At 35.9% G+C, this 17,473-nt stretch overlaps 1 pseudogene; it reads right to left on the bottom strand.

The window, feature by feature from the left end:
• Positions 1 to 7,719: 7,719 nt before the first annotated feature.
• On the bottom strand, positions 7,720 to 8,561 carry LOC101967954 (serine/arginine-rich splicing factor 3 pseudogene; annotated as a pseudogene).
• Positions 8,562 to 17,473: the final 8,912 nt, after the last annotated feature.

Here is a 17,473-nt window from a genome sequence, read left to right as displayed (position 1 = left end):
TTCATCTCCAGCATGGTCCATTGAAAACTGCTGTTGCATAGCAATATGGGCAGACGCTTTTAGAGCATGTGTTTTTCAAAGCGTTCAGAAGGAGAAGCATGTCCAGTAGAGAATAGAACACAACATGCTTTACCTTATGGTCACTGGTGTGAGTGTGTCTCTGGTCACAAATAACTGCAGGATCAGTTCAACAAATTGGGTGGTCTTAGCTTAATTTCTTACAGATAACCAGCGTGGAGTAAATGTTGACAACCACACAGTGAATTATGTTTGAGCTTGCCTAATGTGGTTTCTGAGAGACTGTGGTCCAGGACTGCCATATGGTGCAGGCACATTAGGAAATTCTTTATTAGGAATTTTAGCAATTAAATTACTTCAAAATTCAAAACGGGATTCACCTTGTAAATGTTATGCAAAAGGCTGGGATCCTGCGTAGATTGACTTTGATAGAAGTATAGAATTTGCTAGGAATTTTATAGTAAAAAGATGATGAATCTTAGAATCTGAGGGTACAGCTTGGATTTACACTTAGAACAAGCAATTTAAGCAACTGTGACCTTGGAAAATGTGATTTAACCTAAATCTCAATGTCTTCATACATAAAATTGGGATAAAATTGTCCGCTTTTAGGGATTATGATGATTAGATTTGAGGACAGGGGGCATATCTGAAATAGCAGGTATGTATTTTTACTCACTTTCCTCAAAACAACAAAACAAAATAAAAAAACAAAAACAAAAAGAGTAGGTGAAGTTTTACTACACATTCTGAGTTGATGCTATTAAAAGGCTGTTGATGAAATTGCTCAATCTTTTAGGGATCCTTGGGGAGTGGAAAGGAGGAATCACAGTGGCATTAGGAATTACTTCTTCAGTGAAGGTGGGTTGTGGTGTGCCACCGGCAGTGATGAAGTTAGACAATTTGATTCTGGTGAGTGTATCTTGAAATTGAAGGAAATGTAGTTCATCAGGCAACCTTAACACGGTGATGCTGACCCAGGAATGTGTTTACCTCACTGAATTTTGCCATTCAACAATCTGTTTCTCAGTTTGTGAGAGGATGTTTCATCATTTATGAGACAGAACTCACCCCTTTCATCAGGAAACCACTTCTTCGGTAACTCATCCACCCCCACAATAGAAATATTAATCTATTCTTGAGGGTGAAGTTCTCTCGACCTTATCGCCTCTTAAAGGCATCACTTCCCAACAACATCACAGAGGCAATCAAATTCTAAAAATGTTGGAGGGGACATCCAAAAGATAGCAGGTTACAAGGTGGATCTTTATTTTCCCCTGTGGTAACAAGGAGTGAAGATCCCAGGGCCTTGTGCAGATTGAGCTCATTCTGATTATGGAGGCAAATTTCTCTTCTTTTTACAAGTGTTTAAATTTTCAGGACTCCACTCAATCAATTTCATCTTTTTTTCAAAGTGTCTTTTCTTAATTTCCCCCTCTTTGATATCTCTTCTCTACATTCTTGTATTATTTAGCATCAATAGTCACAGTTTCACTTTTAATTACATATTATCTTGGATAACTTATTTTGCAAAGGTGATCTTTTCTCCCATCCAGATTTTTATTGCTCTCTTCTCTGCTTCAGGGTATTTGTCAATGTTCCTAATGTAATAGCATTGTTACATAAAATGGGATAAGCAAGTACTTATTAATTATTTGGTCTCCTGATATTTTATGTTCCAATGTAATTTATCTATGCATCCCAAGAGAATATGTGGGTATATTTCTGGTACTGACTCTTACCTAGCTCTCCTTCATGAAGGAAACACACTTCACAGTCATCGTGTACAGTCATGTGGCTAATTCTGGCCAATAAGCTGTGAGTAGGTGATGTAATACCTTCAGTTTCGGGCAATGAAAAAGCTCTTACAGAACTGTGAATGCCCCATGGTGAAATGTTAGAGACACAAAGTGGAGCAGCATGGATCACTAAGTCACTGCCTAGAGAACAGCTGCCCTAGAGAGTTACCTGATGTCACTGGCTATGTCCTGTAAACAAGAAATACACCCATGTTGTTAGGGGATCTTTAATTTTGATCATAATTCAAATTCATAGTCTCTGGCTCTTTTGGTTTAACTTGTGATCATACTATAACTTAGATTTTCTAGATTACTTATATCAGAGGCTGTGAGGCAGCATTTATACCTCCACATCTGTTAGTTTCGCTCACTTAAATAATGAACTGCAGGCTGTACACAACGGATTACCTCTTTGGGAATTGTATTAGCTAAAGGGATTCTCTTGGTCCAAAAGTCACTTTGTCTCTATAGTGCACTCTGCATTCAATGACTAGCAGAAAAGGTGGCCTAAAGGCCAATGACCTTGCCTCAATAGGAAACAATTTTAAAGAAGGAGCAGTAAGTCTCTTATGGCAAGTACATTTAAATCCAACTTCTTCCCCTCCCCCCCAATGTGCTTCTGTCATTCACAAACAGATACCATTCTCAATGTCATTCCCCATAAAACATTTTGCAGGTACACATCTTACTCAGAAACTCCCAGGGAATTAATACAAATTAATACAAAGTTGTTTCAAATTCCAATAATCCTAAATTCATAGAAGAAAGGTAAAATTGGTACAATTTGAGTCCTGGGAGGATTCTTTATCCAACCACCTTAAAAATATAGAGACCAGGATTCAGGACACTTAGTTTCTGCCAGAAGTCATTCTGCAAATAACTTGCTGTGACACAGTTTCTTTATCTGCTAAATATAGATAATGATATATGTGCTAATAAGAGCGAAGAGTTATTTTTTTGCACCAAAAGTGACATTTTATTAAATAGTGTGATGTTTTCTACATAAGCTGTGACCCAACTGGGTAAGACCAATAATGATGCTTTGATATTATCCTCATCATCACTATAATCTTATTTAATAAATAAATAATTATAGACTAACGAAGAATAAAACATCACTTTTCTAACATTCTTTCTGGATTTGGTTTCACTGTCATTTATAGAGAGACTGCATTTATGATTTACTTGTTGACTTTTTTGGGAGCAGGTTTTTCAGCAGATAGGAGCTCTCTGAGGACAGAAGACATTAAAATACTTTTAAGTGTTACACAGTATCTAGAATAAAGCCTCATAGTGAGTAGGAGCCTAATGCATATTTATTAAATGTTCCTTTTGGGGACTGCATGCCTGGGGACATACATAGGAACTGTTTCTTGAGAAAATCTTTTGACTTGTGTTTTTGAAGACAAGTGAGACAGAAGGGAATTTATGAAGATTCAGTCAGCCAACATCAGTCTCATCTTCCATTTTCTCTTTACCTTGGGGAGGAAAGAGTCAATCCCCCAAGGAGATATCAAAATTGTGCTTTAGTGAAACATGCTCAGAAATGGTGGAAAAAGTGAGCCTATTTTAACTTTAAAAGATATAGAAGTAATTCTGGTCTTACGGGTAAGCATTCAAATATTTAAAAACACAAAGAAAAACAAGCAGAACTTTAGGCTGCTTCGGGCAGTTTGAAGAGAAAGTTACGAATGATGGTGCAATTAAGAATTTAATCTCATTTAGAACCATGCTACCACTTCACTAATAATACCCCATGTAAGCATCCCCCCCCCAGAGGTTTCTAGCTATAGAGTCTTTTGAAGTAGTTAATACCCAGCTGTTTTGTATGCAAAATAGAATTATATCCCTCGTTCAATGTTTTGTTTTTGTCATTGCCTGGGCTACATCTGCTAAAAAAGGCTGAGAGAGGTCACCATAATCCCAAGTGTGTGATTAATAACCAGCTGAGCATAAAGCAGGAAAAAGCAATGTGGAGGAGATGATCTACCTCCTCCACGGCAGTCCTGTATTTCGTTGCATTTGTATTGGGCAGCATTGTATTTCAGGGTAGCATGAGATCCAACATTTTTAGTAATTTATTTTTTTCCAGTCAGAATAGGCTGTGCTGATTGAAGAAAGAAGAGTTGACTAATATTTTAGTCAATTAAAGGCACATATATTTGTTGGTAAGAAAGAGAAATAAATGGTCATCATTCCATAGCTCATTTCAATGAAATTGCTTCAAAATGACTACTACTATTCCAGGGATTATCTTATAAAATTTACTGAGATAAATCTTCAAACAGAGACAGGAAATAGAATGCCATTATGTGATGTTATCATAGCACTCCACTCAAGCAGTTAGGATAAAAGGAGCATAATTTACACTTCTGAAACACCTTCCAATGCAAACCTTATGAATGTGTTGCAACTACTCAATTACAGTCTAAATCATTTTGCAAATCATTTTACTTTACACATACCATTTAAGTGGCTCAGTATAAGTTATGTAATAAAAAAAAATGGAGCGTTTTAGGGATGAGTTTCCTTCAAAGTCAACCCTCAGTCTAGAACAATCATAGCTGTTTGTGAACACTGTGGTCTAGAGCACCTGCAAATAAAAGCACATTATTACTTTTATTTCTTTATTATGGTATTGATTATTGAGTAAGCCCATTAAGAATTATAAGCAGGATAAAATAATTTGAAACATTTCCTGGAGCAATGGTATACATTATCATTTCACTTCTGAAAACAGGGTTTGCCCATGAAATAGCTGAAAGTTGAGAAATGATCAGATTCAGAGTTCTGTCTCAGGCATTGTTAACTCTGGTTACACAGAGCTAAGTCTTTATGAGTAGAAATGGGGGGTCTAGTAACAGAATTATAGCCTCTCAAGACAGGAAAGTGTCACAGATATGACTTTCTGGTTGCATATCTTGGTGAGAGCCAGTCTCTTCTCTTATGTCCTTTCTTGGTTTCTCCAGCATACTCAATAATTAAACTCATTCAATGGGGGGAGTGTAATGTTAAAAGTAGTTTATCTCTGGACACTTTTGTTGGAGAGTTCAATCATGTTGACTTAATCTATCTCCTTAGAGTTTCCTCAGAAGATATCCAGTCCACATTGTTGAATAAATGCATCCTTGAGTTGGGTAGAATTAGTTTGCAAAAAAGGTGACAAAGGATCACGTAACTTGATAGTAACACTTGATCAACACATAGTGTGGCAGTAACCAAAAATGCAAAAAAAAAAAAAAATCTACAAAGAGTAGATGATACAAATCCAAAAAATACAATAATTTAGAATTATTTTCTGTAGAGACAAATAGCCCTTCCCCTCATGGTTTGAGAAGAATCAGATATTAGTGTATCTGATACACTTAACACTGTATAAATGAACATTTATAAAGACAACTATGTATTACTAAGAAAAAATATATGCTTTAAAGCATATTTTCACGAAGTAGGAAAGGTAGTTTGTTGTTTAGTTTGGTAATTTTTAAATTGTCTGGAAAAGTATTTACATGGTAATCATTGCTCTCTAGTGATAGTGAATAAATAAGACATTATTGTATTTGTGTAAACAAACATCTAAAGGTTACATGCATGTTATAATCAATTTATGTTTTTAAAATTGGCACAGAAATAAGTGTGAAAATAATAATGCTTTAAATGTTATAAAGGAGAGTAAATTATTAAAAGCATGCACTGAATTTGAAGTATAACAGAATTCATGTGAACAAAATAAAATATCTCTATCTCTAGCAATCATTTGCATGAAATTGTCAAGCTCAATGCTTATGGTCAATTAAATGGAACTGAACTAAACTTTTAAATTGAGCCTGAGCACTTCTGAGGCACCTTCTGACATGTCACCTTTGCACTCTGACCATTCAAACTTTGACAAAATTGATATTCAAATATTTGTCCCTTTGCATTTACATACATATCCACATTTGTCAGTTAAGAAGAGAGAACACACACACATCACAGAGAACATGTTGCAAGAAGGCCTAAATTGTATTTGCAATTTTAGATTTCTCATTGCGTTGCACTTTAGATCTAGTTTCTTTTCTCAGATCCATCACTGTACGATGGCAAGCATTTAATTTCTCCAAATGCTTGAGAATTCTTCTGAATAAATGAATATTAAGATCTTAGCTTCAGTAGTTTATAATATCAATTTATGATTATTTTGGATTGGGAACAATCATCTGTTAGATGTGAATGTTGACCAAAGAATAATGACAGTGAAATGCTGTGATGACATGTGCAGAGTATCTTCCATTTGTTATCTCACTCCCTCCTTCTCTGTGCTGATGGGCTCTAGAGGCTGCAGTCTTTTTGCAAGGCATCAAAGAGCTCCCTTGATCTCAGAGCAAGGAAAGAAGGAAGGGAGGGGTACAGAGCAAGCCTGGATGAAGAGTGAGCCTGCTTCTTCCCTGCAGGTAATCACGGCAGGCTGGTGTGATGAAGGCTGAAGCTCCTTTCAGGCAGTCCTCTCTGTATCACAGTGAGTGCCCTCCTCTGGCCCCTTGTCCTTAACCTGCCCCATGTTATTAGCCCTTTGCCACTACACTCCTCTTTGTAATTCTCTAACTCTCTGACTTTGTCTTTGCAAACATTTTCTTTTTTAAAATCATTACAAATTTTTCCAGGAGGTGAGTAATATCACTTTCCTGCTGGGATTTTTGCTGATGGGAATACAAACCCTTGTCTTGCTACAGTAGAGACAACACATATTATATTGCATGGGATGGGTATTTGAGTTACTGACTCTGCCTCAGTCATCAACCTGGAACTTCCTCTGTCTGACCAAAGAGATCAGAAACAGTACTCCTCTCATTGCCACTGGACAGGCAGAGGGAAAACAATGACACAGGAGACAGGATACTGAAAGTAAAGGGAAAGGTTCTCACAGGCTCACACAGAGAGAAAGGAAAACCCATCTCAGGGAGGAAACAGTATTTTGTGGTGACTGAATACAAGAATAAATCACCTTAGAAAGCCTGCTCACCTGCAGAGAGAACTCTGCAGTGATAGATGAAGAGACTAAGGATTTTTCACATATAGTTATAAGTAAGTTCCTTGAAACAAAGGAAAACCCGCCCACACTGAGGCAGCCTGTGTGCTAAGTGGCAGGATGAAGGTCTGTCAGCCAATCTGGGCAGCCCAGGAGGGATCACACTCAGTAACAGCTGACTTGGATTCTCATCAGTTAATAGGAGAAAAAAAAACCCACACAACCTTGAACTTAATTCTAGAACTCTACAATATATAACTTTGGTTTGTTGTTAGGAACATTTCTTTAGTTGACCAGATATAGAAATAGGTGATAGTCAGCTAGATTGATTGATTAGAAGATGGAGGTAGATTTAGAAGAATTTAATAATCATTACAAGACATTATATCATATAGTCATACTTTCACACAGTCCCAAACTTTAAAAATCTGAATTTAATCAAACCTACTCTATTACAGGTAGGATACTTATATTTGAAATAGTTTTTTTCCCCACCCATTGCTAAGGATTAAACTTTGCACATGCTAGCCTGCTAGGCAAGCACTCTACCACTAAGCTGTCGCCCAGTTCTGGAAAAAGGTTTTTTTTATTGAAAACAAAAACTAAACACCCATCATCTACTCAGCACTGAATGAGAAGGGAGCAGTGGAGCACAGGGTTGTCTTTCAGGTCTGGCTGCTGCTCCTTCAGTCTGTTTTTCACTGGATCTCAATGTCATGCATCCTTCACTTTTTTTTTTCCTGTCCTTTGCTCAATGAGGCCTTGAGGATTTTTTATAAATTTTTAATCCTTCTACTTCCTACTGTATTTTTTTCTTCTTAAAATTTATTGCTATGTTATCAACATTGTCATTATGGAATATAATTTTTTGGTCTGTTTTGTTTAGCCTTTAACTTTTTTTTTTCAGGATTTAGAGGTTTATTTTCAGTCTATTCAAGACTAAAGTTCAAAGCAAATTCAATTTTGCTTAAGGGAACATTGTAAAGTAACAATTATTGGTATTACATGCCTCATATGATCCATTTCAAACCGTAGAGAATTACATCATATGTTTTACTGTTCCAAGAGACAAATAAATTTGAACAGCTAAAACATCTTAAAAATGCACCAAGCTTATGAAGTCTCAAACAAAACTTGAATTTTCTGTACACACTCCTGTCAAATGAAGTTATTTCCTTAACATCACTTCTCTTGCAAACTGGTCTTCTATTTCCTTTCATTTGACCTAGATCAGCTACCAGACCTAGAGAAGGGTCGGGACGGCTTGTGATTTCTCTCCCGAGACAGTGATCTCTCTCTTCTCCTATCTCTAGAAAGGGACCTGCTCCAGCTGCTAGAGAAGCTTCTCCTTCTTGGAGATCTGCAGAGAGGTGGAGGACTCCTCCTACGATAATCATCTCGAGGACGACGACCCCAAGACGCAGGTGGGCCACGATTTCGGCTTCTTTTTTCACCATTCGAGAGTTCCACTCTTACACGGCAGCCACAAAGTGTTCTTCCATCTAGCTCTCAGCTGCATCTCGGAGAATCTTCAAATTCAACAAAAGCAAAGCCGGGAGGGTTTCTAGCAACCCACACACTTCGGAGTGGTCCATAGTAGCCAAAAGCCCGTTCCAATTCAGTCTTGTTGCCATTGTTTCCAAGATTACCTACATAAACCTTACAGTCCAATGGACAAGAATCACGATGCATTTCGAGATCATGGGTTAGAAATGTGGAGGCTCAAATCCACACAATCAGATGGATCTTCCTGCTCCTACTCCGGCTCAGCGTCTGCAGATGCGATCGCTCACCCGGCGTCCACGAAATAGCCTTTAACTTTTGAACTTATAAGAATACCTGGAACATAGCAGTTTATCAACTTTTTTTTTTTTTTTTTTTTTAGTAAATGAAATGTAGGGAGGAAGGAAGAAAGAAGGGAAGGAGGATGACTAGGACTCAGGAGATCTTGGGAGATGAGTCATTTTTCCATTTGAGGAGAGGTCAGGAAAGGCTTGGTGAAGATCTTATTTTTGGTTTGAGTATTGAAAGATGAGTATTTTGCTTTTGGAGGAAGGAGATGGTGTTGAATTAAAAAAGGCAATAATTCAAGTGACATGTCAATCATCTTGATGTGAGTATAGCTCAAAGTTACTCGTGTTTAATTGGAACCCCTACGTAATAGCAATTTCCTTATCACTAGGTCTTTTCACGAAGATTCTGGAGGAAAACACTGGGGGAAGTCTTAGTGCAGTAATTCTCAACCCAGGTGATTTTTCCCCTCAGGGGAAATTCTTAAATGTATGAAGATATTTTCAGTTGTCATATAAATGGAGAATGTTAGTGGCATCAAATGGGTAGAGGATCGGTAATGCTACTAGACATCCTACAATGCCCAGGAAAATGTCTCACAATATAGAATTGTCTGTCTCAAAATACCAGAGTTCCATGGATGAAAAACTCTAGTTTACAAGGATTAGGTGAGATCTGGCCTATTCTCCAATCTGTGCTAGCACTGAGGTTAAGATATTTTTTAAGAGCAGGATTTTTTTTTTTAAATCAGTTTCATTGCAGGTATACAGAATAATCAGGTACATATTAGTAATAATGGGAAAAAACCTGAGTGTCCTTTGAAATATATGTTAGCATTTTTGTGCATTATCTCCAAAAGTACATTGGGCTTAATATAGTTCTGTAGTACCTTGTTTGTCTTAGTCTGTTTTGTGCTGTTATGACAGAATACCTGAGACTGGGTAATTAATAATGGACAGGAATTTATTTGCTCAAAGTTTTGGTATATGGGAATTCTAAGATTAAGATGCCACTGGGTGGGCAAAGAGCCCAAGAGAAAATCAACTCCAAGAGCCCTCCTTATAATAGCATTCATCCATTCATGGGAGTTCTGGCCTCAAGATCAAACATCTTCCATTAGGCCTTGTTTCCCAAAAGTTACACTCTGGATTAGGTTTCCAACACCTGAATTCTGGGGAGAAGGAGACACATTCAAACCATAGCATTATTTTTACACTGATTCTGGAATTTTTAGGAAACAATTACTATACTTAAATTATAAATTAATGAAGTTTCCCAAGTTAATGAACAGAAGCTTAGGGATCATTGCTATTATAATTAGGAGGACATCTAGTTTTCTTGATTGCTGGGAGTGTGTACAACATCAGTATTTTCATCTGCAGAGACACACATCCCAAATGTTGAGAAAGCATAAATTCAATGTTTGCAAAGCCATTTCATATTTGCATTTTAAACATTTTATTTTACTGTCATAAAAATACCTAATATGAGTTTTACCCTCCTATCAAATTTATAAATGAGTAATATTGTTAGGTGTTGTTGACTATGGTCACTTTTCTGTACAGTAGATGTCTAGAACTAAGTCATCTTACAAATGTATATCTGTGTGTGTGTGTGTGTGTGTGTGTGTGTGTGTGTGTGTGTTGTGTGTGTGGTGCCGAGGATTGAACCTAGGGCTTTGTGAAAGAAGCAAACACTACCAACTGAGCTATATCCCCAGCCCACGTATGTGAATCCTTATATTAATTGAAAAAAAAAAAACTATTCACTTCTCTCCTCAACCCTTGAAAACCTCCATGATACTTCTCTGCTTTTTATTTTTACTTCCAGGTACCTAAGTGGAATCAAGATATATTGGTCCTTCTGTGATTGACTAATTTTGCCTGGCATAAAATCTTCAAGATGTTGTCATATATTGCAGCATTTTTCCTTCTTTTATATGACCAAATGATATTACTTTTCTTTCTTTATCCCTCCATCTATCAATCACTGAGCATTTAAGTTGATTCCATATCTTAAGATTCATAACTTAAATAAACTTGAGCAAGGATATAACTAACTAAATTTTAGTTAAACTAAAATTTTGATTTTCAGCAAAAAACCAAGTGGCAGGTTTTTCTGTTGATTATAAATTCTTTTGCTCAACCCAGCTAGGAGATTGCACAGAGTGATAAAGAAGATATTATGAAGATAAGAACCTGTTATCATAGAGGAGTTAGGTGAAAGGGAAAGTGTATTTTTTTTAAAACCATTTCTTTTTGAGTTCTGCCATGTGCAGGAATCTATGGGAAGATTCTATGTTATTTTTAGTAGGGGATATTTTCCTGAACATACATCTCAATAGTGCATAGACTCAATCCTCAGCTTGACAATTTTCTTAAATTGAAATGCAACCTGTGCTACCTTTCATCTCTCAGTATCTTACCCCTGGCTCACATCTTCTGTGATGTTTATTTATGTAAAGGTATAGCTAGGGATCTGGATCTGTTTTCCTGACACCAGCTCAGACATGCCCAAGGTAATCATTGCAATCTAGATTTCACCACTACTCCTTGGAAGGCAAAGAGATTACCAATATGCAGTCAGCCTGAAGTGTTCTGGCTGCAACTAGCAGATTTAAACTGGACAATCTGGTTTAATGTCTATATAATAAGTAGAACAAAGCTGACGACAATGATACTAAAGACCCTGAAATGAGAAATTACCTTAACTAAAACTAAGCACGATTAATGTTTGCTCCATTCCCATATGTCATTCTAAACTTTGAACAATTTTGAGAATTGGGTCAGGCATAGTTTTCTTTTGCTTTTCCTACTTAAAAAAAGATGTCATGAAAGAGAATTATTTAATGAGCTAGTGTAGCTGGGTGGGGAGGCAGCTCAGTGGTAGAGCATGCGTTTCACATGCATGAGGTCCTGCATTTAATCTCCAGCACGACCCAAAGATAAACTATTGTAGAAAACTTGATAGAAAACAGAGAATCCATAATTCAATTGGAGAATAACAAATATGTGCATGAATTTGTCACAAATGATAGTGAAAAACATGCTCACAGGATTCCAGCCCTCAGCCTTCAAGCTTTCTTTTTTTGTCTTACATTTTTATATTTACCTACTTCATTCAGTTTTAGAGTTACAAGAAATTAATCACCTCCCACAGTTTTCTTTATCATTAACATCTTGCATTAGTGTGGTATACCTTTTACAATTGAAAAAGCAATCCTGGCAGATTGTTAAACAACTAAAATCCCCAGTTTACCTAAGAGTTTACTCTGTGTTTCTGTGTTGTATATTCTATGTTTTTTTTTTTTGGTCAAATGCATAATGTTCTGTATTTACCATTATAGTATCAGACAGAATAATAGTTCATTACCCTAAAAATATCATGTGTTGTACCCTCCTGAACTCCTGGTAACCACTGACCATGTTCAATTTCTGTATTTCTGCCATTTCTAGAATAGTTGGAATCATATAGTATATTATAGTCTTTTCAGTCTTGCTCCTTTCATTTAGCAGTGTGTATTTTCATGGCTTCACAGCTCATTTCTTTTTTATTACTGAATAATATACTATTGTATGATGGGCCAAAACTTGTTTATTTTTGTTTCGAGTGAAGGAAAATCAATAGAATTTTTATAAGACAAATAATCTTTCTTTCTTTTTCTTCTTTTTTTAAAAATTTTTTAGGCTTAAAAAAAAAAGACATGAGCTGTCATTGAATGAAACGATCTGGTATGCTAGCTTCTAAATGTCTGACAAGGTTTGGTGCAGAAGATATTGGATAACTTAAAGTATATCTTCCTTTTCAGAATGGTATTTAAACATATTTCCTTGTGAAAACTTCTGTTTAGAACACACAAGACAGAAACGTCTGTATGTATGGATTCTGAAAACAATTTTTTTTTTTTTAAGGATTCTGCCCATTGGTCTGTAAAGCATAATTTGGTTGCTTGCTTCTCCCATGCTGAGTAACCTTCTGTGCTCAAAGTTTTCTCACTATTCCAAATGCAAGAAAAAGAAAGTTAAGTATCTTATGTATTATAATAAGTTATTAGAGATTCAAATCTTTATCAAATTGTCAAAGTTTAATATTTGGTGCCTTGTGTAGCAGATAAGATTAGGAAAATACTTTAAAAATATTTGTTAAATAATTGAAGCGTGATGATAAAATATGAAGAACTTTATAAAGTATATGTGAATATAAATAACCTACGTATGCACACACAAATACCCTTACATTCAAGAAATTGAAAGCCTCAACATCGAAGAACAAAATGTTAGCAACCATAACCTTGGGGATGGGATTGGTGTGGGATAAGGTTTTCCCTTCTAGATTATATTCTTTAAAAAAAAGATTCAGTAAGTATTTGTGACTTTAATTTTCATTTTGTTTTTATATATTTTTCAGTAAGTTACTATATATATTTTTAAACATAAAAGCTATAATAAAACTTAAGCCAGCAGCATAATTTGTGAAATATCCTGAATATTACAGTTGAAGATAAAAGAAAATGCAGGTGCACAACAAAATTTAATCTTAATTTCCATATTACATTTCTACATATATAAATCACTTTCTTTAAAAATTGTTCAGATGTTCATTGCTGGGCTTCTTTGATAATGCGCAAGAACTGAAAATCATTATGCATGAAAGGACCATAGTACTGGACACTTTTCAAAAAGTGGTGTCCATGTACATCTCTGCAGGATTTTCTTTCCTTTTCTTAATAGCATAGAATGTTCCCCTACTTACCCAGGAAATGAGATTCATAATGATCAAATATAAAATAATGTTAGTATTTTGTCATTTAAGGAGAGCAGGGTGAACACAGAGACTGCTGAGAATCTGCAGCACTGATCTTGGCCTGGATGCTGGTAAGTCTGGTCTCCCTTCTGTCTGATACAAAGAAGGTCTGTGGAAGTGCTCAGATGGAGCAAACAGGAATGTGTTGTGTCTCTGATATTTCCTGTCCACCCCCATTCCTTTTTTTTTTTTTCCCCATAGAGATAGGTCCTTTGGTGAAAAGACATCTGTGCTTTCTTCTTTCTTTTCAAGACTGAATGTCATGATTTAGGACATACAAATGTAATTTCAACTTTGACTGCCTGCTGGTTTATTTCATGCACCTGCTCTTAGAGGACGGAGAGACAGGATTTTAAGGGGCCATTTTGAGGCCAGAACTGACATTTGACCTTAGATATCCCACAGGAACACAGGAAACAAAAGCACTTATTCATAATGTGTGACTTAAACAAGGAGGAACATATTTGCAATTATTTATACCAACACATAGACTTGTTTCTTTCCCTATTGTTTTTGTCTTTATTTTTACTCAAGTCCCAAAGAGAAAAGGTGAAGATTTTTCTTCTTATGACAAATTCTGTACTAGTTTATAAGTTAAATTTTTGTTTCTTAGACTATGATTTTTAATGTCCTATATAATAATTTAACCCTTTTAAAAGTAGGTATAAACTACCTATGCAAATCTCTAAGTATGTTTCTGGTAACTGTGATTTTAATTGTTTCTGATGAAAATATCTTCTGTTTGAAAATTTTCATGTATACCTGAAACTTAAGGAATTTCAAAGATTAATTTATTATTATATGGCATCCTAACCAGATTTACTAAAAGCCTAAGACATCTAATAAATTGAGGATTGATTTACCAAACAATTTTTGTTCCCTTAAATTGCTTCCTGTAATAATGGATATGCAACCCAAGTTAATGATCAAGCTTAATTTGTTTCAGGGAAATAAATACCAGAATTTTTTTTGAAAAGATAACAAATGTATGATGATTAATAAAAATAGCTTATCCTCTGCTACTTCTTTTCCTTATTACAGATCATGGATTTCATAATCTTTGATGCCTTAAATTAAGAGAGTCCGTTTTTATCACCACAGAACAAAAGCTGCCTAATAATTAGTTCCTCATGGATTGTAAGTCACAGAAGCAAAGCAGGAGGGAAAAAATGGTGAAAACCGCCAGGTTGTAAATATAGGAGTAATGATTTGGCTTTATGGTGACACCACGCATTTGCTGGAATTGATGAACAGCAGATGTCTCAAGACTTGTGAAAACATCTGCAACAATCACTTGAAGGTGAGAAAATAATCTGATTAATTTCCTCTTTTGGTTTGTTCTGTGATTTCCTTATAAATTACTTTTTAGTCAAATTGCTTTTCTTTCCATCATTCCTATTTGAAATGTGTTAAAATAAGCAGTTTCACAGTTCCAGAATATTATTACAGATGAGACAGATCAGTACTTCTTTGAAAAGTTCTGCTACCACCATAGATAATAAGCCTGTCTTTTAATTTGTAAATGTTGTCTGTGTTTCTTTGATCAATTGGTAAGACTCAGTGACATGAAAACAAAGATTAGGCATTTATAGAATATTTTCTTGATATGTCCTTCCCTTCCTGGGATGCAGTTCTCTTTGCTGACAATTAGGCCACATAGGTAAGGCAGACGCCTATTTCCAGCAAGCTCCACCATGGCCTATTGCTGAACAATCAACCCAAATTTGCTGAAAGTGAATTTACATCAAACCTCCCAGAGGCTCCTTTTCACTTTTTTATTTTGCAAATTTTAGGGGCTCTCTAGCTTTTCAGAAAAGCTAATAATCTGTTGGGTTTAGTTGCAGATTCTCTGGGAATCTGTAAAATACAGGCATGAGAGGAGCTGACCATATTCTAACCCATATGACTTTAAAGGAAAGGTGTAAATAAAAAGAAGTCTTCAAAGAAGTACCGTTTTGTCTTATGCTGAGATGGAAGAGTAAACTAAGAAGCCATGGAACTTCACAGAACTAAGTTCTGTTCACATTTATGCAGCTTTCCTTGGGTAGTAGTTCTCCACTTGTCTATGGCCACTGTAAAAAGTGACCTCAGGATGGTAACCTCTATAAATTCTTTCTTTTCTTTTCTTTTTTTTTTTTTTTTGTAAATTTAAGACCATTCATAAACCTTTATTTCGTCTATCCTAGTCATCTTCAACCCAAAAGTGATCTAAAGATACAGTGATTCATGTTGGAAAATTTGATAGCTCAGTACTCAAGCTTTCTCTGCAGTTTTTTGTTGTTGTTGTTGTTGTTTGTTTGTTTGTTTTACTTTCTACTTCTTTTCCTAATTTATCTTCTTAACCCATCAATGTCAATGACTGATCTTAGCTTGAAAGGACAACCATAGGGGTCAACACTGTAATATATAAACAAGCAAAACAAGCAAACAGACAAAATATCCATTTGTATAATGACTGCTTCTGCCTTGGGTCTGTCTGATACCCTCAAGAATTGGACTAACTGGAACCTTGAGTTTCTACTGCCTTGGAACAGCTGGAGCTGTGCTGTGCCTCAATTGACGGTTTACCTGAAAAACAGCTGGTTTAGCTATAGAACTGAAATCTGATCAGCTAAATTCCTCAAAGAACGATAAAAATGAAAAATATCCCCATAGACTCTTCAAATCAAAAGAAGAAGCCCACAGTGTATCTCCCGAAGAAGACAGGGTTTGCTAAGACTTCTCTGTAGAAGTTCAGAGTCGACAGCAGATAGAGACAGTACAAAAATAACTAATATGTGGGCAAAACCTACTTACCTGTTGCCAAAAAAAAAAAAAAAAAACTCCTTTAGAAGAGCTGAAGAACAGTCTGAGGCTTTCTTAGCAGAAAGCTGAGGAGGAAGAGAGCCAGAGGCTATAAACTGAAAGCTTCCACGAGCTCGAAATGAAATCAAGTCTTTGATTTGTTTTGTACCCAAGTACTGTCAAAGCACTGTTCCATCCATCTGTGGAGGCCTTAGAAGATTTTTTTTTTTCCCTGAGAGACATTTTGCCTTGGAGGGATTTTGCACTTAGATGTCCTGAATTAGTCAACCTGAAACTGTACCCAAACATCACAGCGTTGAGCGAAGATACTTGGAAGAAGCTAAAGAAGAGAAGAAACAAATATTTAAGGACTTCCTGAATTTGAAAGGAGACCTGGCATGGAAGGAGAATGGGAACCATTAGCAAAATCTAATCAAACCCAAATGATAATTACATAGTATATGTCTGTTATTTGTAAGTGAGTGGGTGAGAGGTATATAGAACCAGGATGAGTAAGATACAGATACTGACTCAGAGAACTGAGTTTCCAGTGAAGGAAGCCAAAAACACATCGAGACAGAAAGGATACACTCCAAATTTTGGAGGAAGGAGTTTAGAATGAGAAAGCTGTTAAGGCATAACTCAAAGTATACAGATTCCAATGAATGGAATAAAGTTTCTTTCGTACTCCGTCCACTGAATCAGCTTTCTGTGATGTTTATACTGAATAGTAGATTCTTGTTCTAACATACCCTTCTTTCCTCTACCCAGAAGATAACCTTAATATAATTGCTTCTCTGACTTAATCATTAAAAAACCATGTTGTAGGACCATCACGTGTATAAAACTTCACTGAAATTTTTGCACCAGTCAAAATAAATGGTATCCATTGTGTATGTGTGTGTGTGTGTGTGTGTGTGTGTGTGTTTCTATTTTTCATTTTTTTTTAATGGGGGGTCTTGCTATGTGCCCTGGCTAGAATTGAACTACTAGTCTCAAGTGTTTCTGTTGCTTCAGTTTTCCTAGTAGCTGGGACTATAGGCTATCATATATAGCTCTTAAACTAAAGATTGCTTCAATATTACTGGAAAAATACAATGTAGAAATTAGTAAAGTGCTTAAAAAATCAGAGTGGATTAGATTTGGTAATTGAAATATTCTGTTGTAACCAAGTCACCAGATGTTCATATTAAATTGCAAAGAATACCTGTAGTTTTTGCATGTATCAGTAAACACTCCTACACACAAGCCACAGACCTGATTTTGCTGC

This window comes from Ictidomys tridecemlineatus, chromosome 1 (genome assembly GCF_052094955.1).
Source record: "Ictidomys tridecemlineatus isolate mIctTri1 chromosome 1, mIctTri1.hap1, whole genome shotgun sequence".
In the NCBI taxonomy this organism is placed as follows: Eukaryota; Metazoa; Chordata; class Mammalia; order Rodentia; family Sciuridae; genus Ictidomys; species Ictidomys tridecemlineatus.
This window is presented reverse-complemented; position numbering and strand designations above follow the sequence as displayed.